Source organism: Dermacentor silvarum, chromosome 10 (genome assembly GCF_013339745.2).
Source record: "Dermacentor silvarum isolate Dsil-2018 chromosome 10, BIME_Dsil_1.4, whole genome shotgun sequence".
Lineage (NCBI taxonomy): Eukaryota > Metazoa > Arthropoda > Arachnida > Ixodida > Ixodidae > Dermacentor > Dermacentor silvarum.
The window spans coordinates 8681685-8690766 of NC_051163.1; the positions used below are offsets into that span (position 1 = coordinate 8681685).

General features: G+C 43.2%; 1 long non-coding RNA gene across 1 annotated transcript; it reads right to left on the reverse strand.

Moving 5' to 3' along the window:
- Positions 1-1086: 1086 nt before the first annotated feature.
- On the reverse strand, positions 1087-3369 carry LOC119465887 (uncharacterized). The gene is made up of 3 exons (XR_007463869.1): positions 3111-3369; positions 2021-2079; positions 1087-1369 (listed from the first exon to the last, which is right to left on the reverse strand). It is a non-coding gene; the product is annotated as an uncharacterized LOC119465887 (long non-coding RNA).
- Between the last annotated feature and the right edge of the window lie 5713 nt (positions 3370-9082).

A 9082-nucleotide genomic window follows, 5' to 3' on the forward strand; every position in this document is an offset into this window, starting at 1 on the left:
GGGTTTCATGAGCAAAAACCGCGATATCATTTTGAGGCATGCCGTAGTTGGGGACTCCGGAATAACTTTTAAACGCCCGGGGTTCTTTAACACGCACTAAATGCACGATACACAGGTGTTTCAGTATTTCGCCCCCATCGAAATGGGGCAGCCAAGTCTCTTATCAGCTCCTCACCTGCCGAAGTAACGTCGATGGATATGCGATGTTAAGCATGTTCAGGTCGCAGACACTCTATTCCAGAGGTGACGAAACATATCAGCCACTTACTTCTGCGTGAGGAACGTACAACTTGTAATGTACGGCTACATTCATGGGCTTGCTTAGAAGCCGTTGTAATCGATAGACAATGATATGCGCCGTGTGTTAAGTACTCGGCTGCCTTTGTTCGATGAAAGATCAATATTTTTACAAGACACGCTATACAATGAGTAAAATCAAGACATAAAAGCACACCGTGGCAGTTGGACACAAAAGGCTTAGAAATGTTTAGCATTTCTTTATCAAAGTGAGTAAAAGGCAAGGGCAATGACGCATAAACCTATTTTAGGTCAGATAAAGAAAATTCCAGTGCATTCAAGTGTACAATACTCGTGTTGCAAATGACACTTGTACCGTCACATTGTCAAAAGTGGGAAGGAGGGGAAAGTCTAATGTGGGATGTGCATGTAAAGTTTAAATTGTGTCGGTTAATGAAAGCCTTTGCAGAAAATTAGCTATGCAAATATTTCAATGCGTAATCCAGTCATCATACGCCCTTTTCTACGGTTTCCGGAGACAAGCGAGTCCCATAATAAGTTTAAACTTCGCGGAAATAGAACATATCAGGTATATCAGGTATAATACCAAGTATTTAGGTGTATTTACTACTCTTGCATTAAATTTTTTTTATAAGTGTTCTGGATTGGCGTATAGACGTGTTTTAGGAACAACATAGAATGTTTTCCCGCTGTCAAGGGAGAAGTGAGAGCGGCAACTAATTTACATCTGGTGCAAATGGCAATAGCATTATGTCTGATGTTGATTAAACAGACAAACTTCCTGATGGAGAGCAGTTGCGATTTAATGTAATGACAAAACAATGTCAACAGAGATTCTTTCAGCCTCTGCTAATTGCCGCCGAGACACCAGCGCCAACAGCGCCAGATACCGCAGCGTTTGCAATGGCCGCCGCGATAGCCAAAACTATGGCCGGAATTGCCTGTTCATCGGTTTCGTCGCCGAAGCTGTTTACAGACTTTTCATGTGCCTTGAATGCTTCAATGATGTCATCACGGTGCTCCATGAGGGAATGGGAAATTTCTTTCGTCAGTCTTTTTGTTGCGTCGTCTGTGTTCTTTGCCGGCTTGCTGAGCGTGGCTGCGTGAATTTCTGTAACGTCGAATGAGAGAAAGACATGAAACGTGTCACGCACGCTGTCATTCAAGTACATGTGTGAGGACGCCGAAAAAATCATGATTGAGGAAAGAGTTGGTAGCATGCTGGGGCATGCTGCCAAGACTTTACTATTCGCCATATTCTCGATAACGGAGTAGAAACACTCAACTTCGTACAGAACGCTGCCCATTCTGACTTTAGAAGCTTGTTCGTGTGTCTCTGCATGGCGGAACTGAGCCTGTTGACAAGCGCTTCGAGAGATTGATCTCCTTTTGTTATTGTGAGTTGCCTCTATTTGCTTATTCGCGCTGCACACAAGTTGCGACGATTTATGTCTGGGGTTTGGAAGTGTGCGATTAGATTGAGCATAGTAGTCGCCACCGCTTTGCTAGCTAATACGACCTCAAGTATCCCAACTAAAAGGGACATAATGTGCTCCCGGTAACGATCCCAATTGGTTACTTGTTTTACCTTCATTGAGAATACCACTTGAAAACATGAAGAAATATTTATGTAAGGCTGGCACAAAGCTGCCTCCAGGAGGAGAGACAGCTCGCTTAATTAAGACGAAAGGGAACATTAAAGTACACATATGATGAAGCAGACAGCCCACAAACGCGCGATTTGCACAGTCTCGGTACTTACGACACAGATGCCCCAGGATGACGAGCGCCAAGATAACATAGGACTTCATGGCGAATGGCCTGCGGTAAAGGATAGCACGGAGTGACGATAGAAATTCCTGAGGCCATACACCTCTGTGAGGAACTGCAGAAAATACACTCAGGAAATGTGCAAGTGTGGCAAAAACATGACAAAACTTCAAGTGCACCACGAGATGAGGACGATGAAAGAAGATGAAAGAGACACACGAGCGCTAGTTTGTCAATGTGACAAGCCCTGCATGTACGGAATCACCGGAAACTTGTGCTTCCCACCAGAAACCCGCAAGGCATCCGGCAGTTTTGACGACTCACGTTTGAGTATGCTTTAGGCGACACTGACTAGTACATGAGTGCGGTACCCAGAAGCAGTCAGCCGGCAGATTTTTTCATTGAAGCTAGCAGACATTAGGTAGTAAGTATGGGCTAACACCGATCTTAAAGATGAGGAAGTTGATTTTGCTGTGTTTTCTGACGCGCAACTGATACACTCGAACGACAATTGCTACCGTAAGCGGTACGCGATGTTGTCGTGGCACAGCCACTGCTGTTGCAACGACAAATATTTTTGTTTAACCCTGCTTGTCTCCAGGATTTATTTTGTTTCGAAACATTCGCTGTTGGTGTTTTATCTGGCACCTTACAGTGGAATGGCGATTGATTTGTGCAACTCAATGACCCTGCAACAATTTTGTTAGCGGATAGACAACAAGTTTGCCTTCTTTTAAATTAGCAATATATGTCCAATATAGTAATATTGCATTCAGTAAATTCGTTCCTTTAAATATTACATTCTATGGACAAAAGGCAGTCAGGATAACACGTAACAAGTTACTCGAAAAGATAAGAAATTTAAAGAAATAGGAGTATTGGTAGTATGCTACAAATGAAACACTTTTTTACACAGCGGCAGCAGCAGGATAAATTGTCTCTAGTTTCAGTGTTGTAACATTTTTCCTTTGAAGACGAAGTCTATTTTTACCATAAGTTTCTTCAGCAGCAGTTCGTGCGATTTGAAGGTATACAGCGCTAAAATTTAAACATCACGAAAGCTTGATAGAACCATAGCTCACCTTACGATGAAGACTGAAGGCTTGAGTTGGTCTCCGTTTCTGCCTTGACGGCCACTGTGTAAAGTTCTGGAACTGCTATGGGTTTTTATACTTGGAAGCAAGCGGGAAGGTTCTTGGCCTCTTTAATGTTTTAGCGGATGTCAAGTTAAAAAAATTGCTTAGTTTTTTTTTTTGTATCCGCGAGTAGCCCTTTGTTACGATTGTTAGAGGTCAAGTGATATATGAAATCGCGCTCACGTAAGGAGATATTTACGCTAGCGTATGCGACTGTTTTACTGTGATAGTAGTAGCCCGATGGGATCACGAAACGTAATGACCGCGGCGCCGCGACAACGAACTTGATGGGCATTGACGCTTGGCCTTGCGATAAGCATGCGTGTAAATAAGTGCACCGGTTTCTAATGAAGCCTTTGTTGAATTTTATGCAACTCACCTAGCTGATCCATAGCTAAGACGACTTTGAACAGCTGAACTGAAAATAAAATAAAAAGACTAAGGGATACAGAAAAGGACGTCGCTGTACTAACTGAATTTATTTTCGCGCTTAGGGCTACATATACAGGGTGTCCGACGCAACATTAAAAAATCTGCAAATGCCACGTAGCTGGACATAACCAAGGTAATGCATAGCTGTCGCTTAGAGATACTCAGATTATTTTTTGCATACCACCTAATTGCATAATTAGTCTGAAATAATTAGTCGACTTCTCAAATATTACAGTCACATGAAAAGTGTCAATGAGAAAACTGTAGAGCAGATGAAAAACTCCCGCTACAGCTTTCTGTTGCTTAATACGTGCTACCTAAAAGTGTTTTTCCGAGCGTGAAAGAAGTCTGCGAATACACGCGAAATTGCCGCGCGACTAACCACTCGAGGCAGTTTGTTCAGCTGTTAGTACAGAGACGTACTTAGTCCTTTGTTTTTTGTTTTTCACTTGAGCTGTTCAAGCTCGTCTTACCGCTGTAGAAGTTCGGGCTCGTGTGTGGCCACTTGCCTGTACCCGTCTGTTATTAGGCTTAATGTGACTAAATATGGAAAATTTATTTCTTGGGTTTTATGGGCTAGAACCACGATTTGATTGCGAGGCTCGCCGTAGTGGGCGACTCCTAGTTAATTTTGAACGTCCGCCCAATGCACGCTACACGGCCATTTGTGCATTTCACCCCCGTCGCAATGCGGCCGCTGTGGCCGCCACAGCGCTACGCCATAGGCAGTATACGCCACCGTGGCGGGTGTGACTGAACAGCTCATTTTCGGGGTTGAGTCAATGTACAGTATTTCATACCTAATGTCATTGCGGCATGCTGTTTCGTTTTATCAAAAGTTTGTCTAACCTATGTGTAGCTTTAGACGTTTTGTTGCAGTACTTTATGTTAAAACGTTTAACCCACCGCGGTGGCTCCATTGCTGTGGAGTTCTTCTACTAAGCATAATGTCAAGGGTTCGATTCCCTGGCGCAACAGCCACATGCTTGTGGTGGCGGAATAAGAAAATGCTTGTGTACTTAGTTATCGGTGTGTGTAGAAGAAACCGATGAGATGGAAATTATACAGGGTAGGCAATCGCAACAGGTGACGTTGATAAGCACTTCGGCCATATTTCTACAAAATCGTAGTGCAAATGTGGTGCAGAAGAGTACAGGGTGCATGATATCGTTAGGTTGTAATCAATATGTCTGGATTATCAGGTATTTAGTAACCTGGGAGTTCATGCATGTTGAATGCATTGTTGAGAAGAGGACACGTTCACGAAAAAAATGACTCAAGTCACCTGCCAATGTCACCAGCTGACCTCACCTGTTGATGTTACCTGTCGACGTAATGTCGATGAATATGTTAAGCCAAGCCGTCTCCCCGTCGGGACAGCAAACAGACTTTTCGACAGTTTCTGAAACGTACGTATGAGGTACTTCTTATTTCCGGAATCAGAGACATGGATCTTGACATATTCGGTATCATTGGACGGCCTAGAAGCCAACGTCAATGACAGACCCAATGATATGCGGTGCGTGTGTTCAGTACTCGGCAGCTTTATGTTTCATTAAAAATGCTATGCTTTTACAAGAAACCCTTGAGAATTTGTAGAATCAAGAGTAGCGGTACTCTTGGTGATCGCTGCCGAGGCACAAAGAAGAATCGCTGTTTGGCATTTCTATATCAAATTAGGTATGCGCGAGCTTTTCAGGGCACCTCAAAGAAATTCCAGTGTTCTAAAGTACTTCGGATTCGTCATGTCGAAGAAGTGCTTCGTGTATTTGTAAAGTGCGGTTAATGATATTGCATTCGTAACTCGTATTTACAGTGAAGCTGTTAGTGTGATTATAAGTGCTCGCCATCGTTAAATATGTATTTTCTGGTGTACTACTACAACACTTACATCATGCAACGAGATTTGATTTGGAGTGAATGGAGGACGTGTTAAGAACGATGCACGGGCAAGGATTGAGGTGTGGATGAATTTGTCTTTGAACAGCATGGCTAAATTATTGTTTTCTGCTTTTAGAGGTGTAACTCGAAATGTAGGATGTTCGCCAAATGTTCACCAAGATGTTCGCCAAATGTTCCCCAAAAGAACCAAATTTTTCATTGTTTCTATATTAGGTGAAGACATTTTCTTCAAGACACGAGTGCCATTGTGTCCAGTAAGAAAAGTACCGGGACATTTGGGCGATTGCTCTAGGGGCACAAACAGTGAAAAATGCGTGGCCTTTAAGAAGGTATTACAGAAATTCCCGGGCACTCCAGTGTAGAATGCTCATATTGCAGATGTAGTTCATTTGTTATGAATGTAGCCTTTGGATTATTGGTGTTGTGTTGTTAATTACGGAAGAGGGTGTGCACGGGTAGACGGGCTTGTAGCAGATGTGCATGCAAGGTTTAAATCGTGCCTGTGAATTATGGTCATGCGCAGAATATAATCTATTGCACATGCTTCAATACGGTATAAAGTCATCAGAAAATGAGAAACAACCCTAATCCTTTACTTAGGTGACTAACTCGCATCTTTAGGTGGTTAACTCGCATCTCGGCGTTGGTGTACCCTGGTGTACTTATTGTTTGGATTAACCTTGCGTTTTCCCTGTGTTAGCTTCGTGTTATTAAAGTGAAGTATGTCACAGACACAGATAATGTTGGCTAATCGGCGAATCATTGATGTAAACGATGTAAACTACAGTACACTACACTCCAATAGGCCCGGCGTCCTCGTCGTCTATGGCTAACGGAACGGGCGGGAAACCGAACTCGGAGGAGCGGGCGAACGGAACTGGTTGTTAATCGCCACGCACGTGGAGCCCTACCATTACTGATGCGGTGGGTATCTAAAGTGTGCGATTGTGTGCTATGATGTACGGCAATTAGACTTTCCTTAATTGTTTATAATTATCTGTGACAATTAATTAGCTCTTTGTTGTACTAAACCTGTGCTCTGATGTGATGTCTATCATCAACCACAAGTGGAACCTTAGAAATCTACCTGTTTTTATTTTTCCACATATTTTTAATTTCGTCTCACCTCTGTGAGAAACCGGAAGTCGGTCCCTAACCGGAAGTTGCTACACAAGAACTAAAGATTGTCACTCGGTGCTCGTGCCACTAAAAACATTTTCGCCCGATTTCCTGGGAGAACCAAGTGCCGCATTTAAACTCTTTCGGCATGGTTTTTATCGAGCTAGTATCCGGGTATAAATACTCATCGTGCAATAATTTTTTATTGGTGGGATGAATCGCGTTATGGGCATGTGTTGCGAGTCGCATAGAATGTTTTCCCGCTATCTTTGGTGATGTCAGTGTGGTAACAAACTTATACACGGTGGAAATGGGGGAAAGCTTATGTCTGATGTGCGAAGAAAACTTCGAATTCGAAGTGCCTAGGTTAATTAGAACTTTTACACTAAGTTCTACTTACAGCACCACTTGAAAGCGCAAACAAAGTTTAGACGCGTTTCACTGTCCTGGGAGAACGAAATGCGTGACTGAGTTGAAGTTAACGAGAAATAAGGGCACATTTCGCGTATGCTGGCACAGCTTTAAATTGTGGTTATGTACAGGCATTAAAAATTATTAATGCAACTGTACGAAGGAAATTGCTTGTCACACCAGAGAGAGAGAAGGATAACTGAAAGACGGACAGCTTAGCCCGAGTGAGCACAGTTGGCCACCCTGCACTGGAAGAAAGGGAAAGGGAAACAAAATAATAAGAGAGGAAGAGAAGTTCAAGAGTACAGGTGCACACAAGTCGCCTGCATAATGGGAATTCTCAGTGCTGTGTCACAGGCGGTTGCTCAATCCAGTTGGCTTCCCGAATGGCAGCAGGGATCGTCTAGTTGGTCTATAGTGGTTCGGAGGGCGAGTCCATTGTCTTTGTTGGACGGGCATAGAAGGTCTTCAGTGGTTCCGCAAAGTCGGCTCTGTTAACTTTTGGGTTGTTTTAGCAAATATACGGTCTATTTTCGTACTCTTTATTACAAATACCTTTATATCAAAGATAAGATCTGAAAGAGCGCGCCAAATATGATATAACATATGAAAATATTCGTTCTACAACAACTGCTTATTCGGATACTCCAGTGAACTCTCCTTCAGTCTTTCGATGGTATCATGTTTTTTTGCACGAACAGCCCAATAAAAAAACCAAGAACTCGTAAAGCTCGTAACAGCGCAACACAAGACATGGACAATAGGAAGAAAAAACGACAACACGGCGCTGACTCTCACGTGATATTTTACTCAAGAATCGTCTAACATATATAGGTGCCAAGTTCAAAGAACCATGACATGCGCGAGGCACAGACATACATCAGAGCAGCTGTGACAAACTTACGCATAATCAAGAGTGACAAAAGTAACGAACTTCCTTGTCATAAAGAGCGATATACGGTGCGTTGATACATGCCTTGTCCCTAATCTTTATGTTGTAAGCCTCAGCGATTTCTCTTATCAATTGGCTCACGTGTTTAAAGATGGCAGTAGTATTTTTTAAAAAGGGGTGACAACCGCACGGACTTGCGATGTTCCAGAAGATGAAGTGGCGCAACCCCTTTAAGAGATAGCCCATGCTCCCGAAGTCGAACATTCACACAGCGTTTCGTTTGTCCCACGTACGCTCTACCACAAGATAATGGAATGGCATACACAACCTGCTTAGCACATGTGATGTGCCCGTTCAAATTATTGACAGTGCACTTTCCCTTTACTTGATCATCCTTCAGCATATTATCAATTATAGCATATTGACGCAAGGCATCAATACTTCTTTTTGGGCGAGTTGGTACATCTTGAAACTTTGGGCAACAGCGCAAACAGACGACCACAAGAAGGGAGACACGTACACACAAGCGCTGACTAAGAACTGTTTTTTTTTATTGGCAAGCATAGCACACCTTATATATGCCAGAGTGAAGCAAGGGAAAGGGGAAAAACATAAGGGTAAACTCGTGCCAACAACGCAAGCGCAATGCAGCCAACCAAGCGCAACAAGACGCAAACAATTACTTTTCTTTCCAATTTGAACCCCCCGATAGCCGCATCCAGAAGATAAAATTCAGCATCAAAGAGAGCAAGGGAAGGGGTGCTGAAGCGCTTGCTACCGAACTTCCTAATGTGGTAGGCTTCTAAACTGATGCGCGCGGTCTTGTCACTACTCTTTCCTAGAATCGTCGTCTCTTTTAACCGCGCCTCACAATCAGTACACTTGCTAACGTGCGCAACTATATGTGCGTATTTATCATCTCGGTTTTTTTTTTTCAGTTTTAGAGCGTGTTCCCTTAAACGGTCATTGACACAGCGACCAGTTTCACCGACGTAAAACATCCCACATGTCATGGGGATGCAATACACCTCTCCAGTGGAACATTTACGAAAGGCGGTTGGTGGTGCTCTGGCATCGACGTTTACTGGTGTTGCAGATACGTGGGCACAACTTTCCCAGCTTATTTGAGGCAGAAAAACAAATGAGCAGAAAAAAAATGACG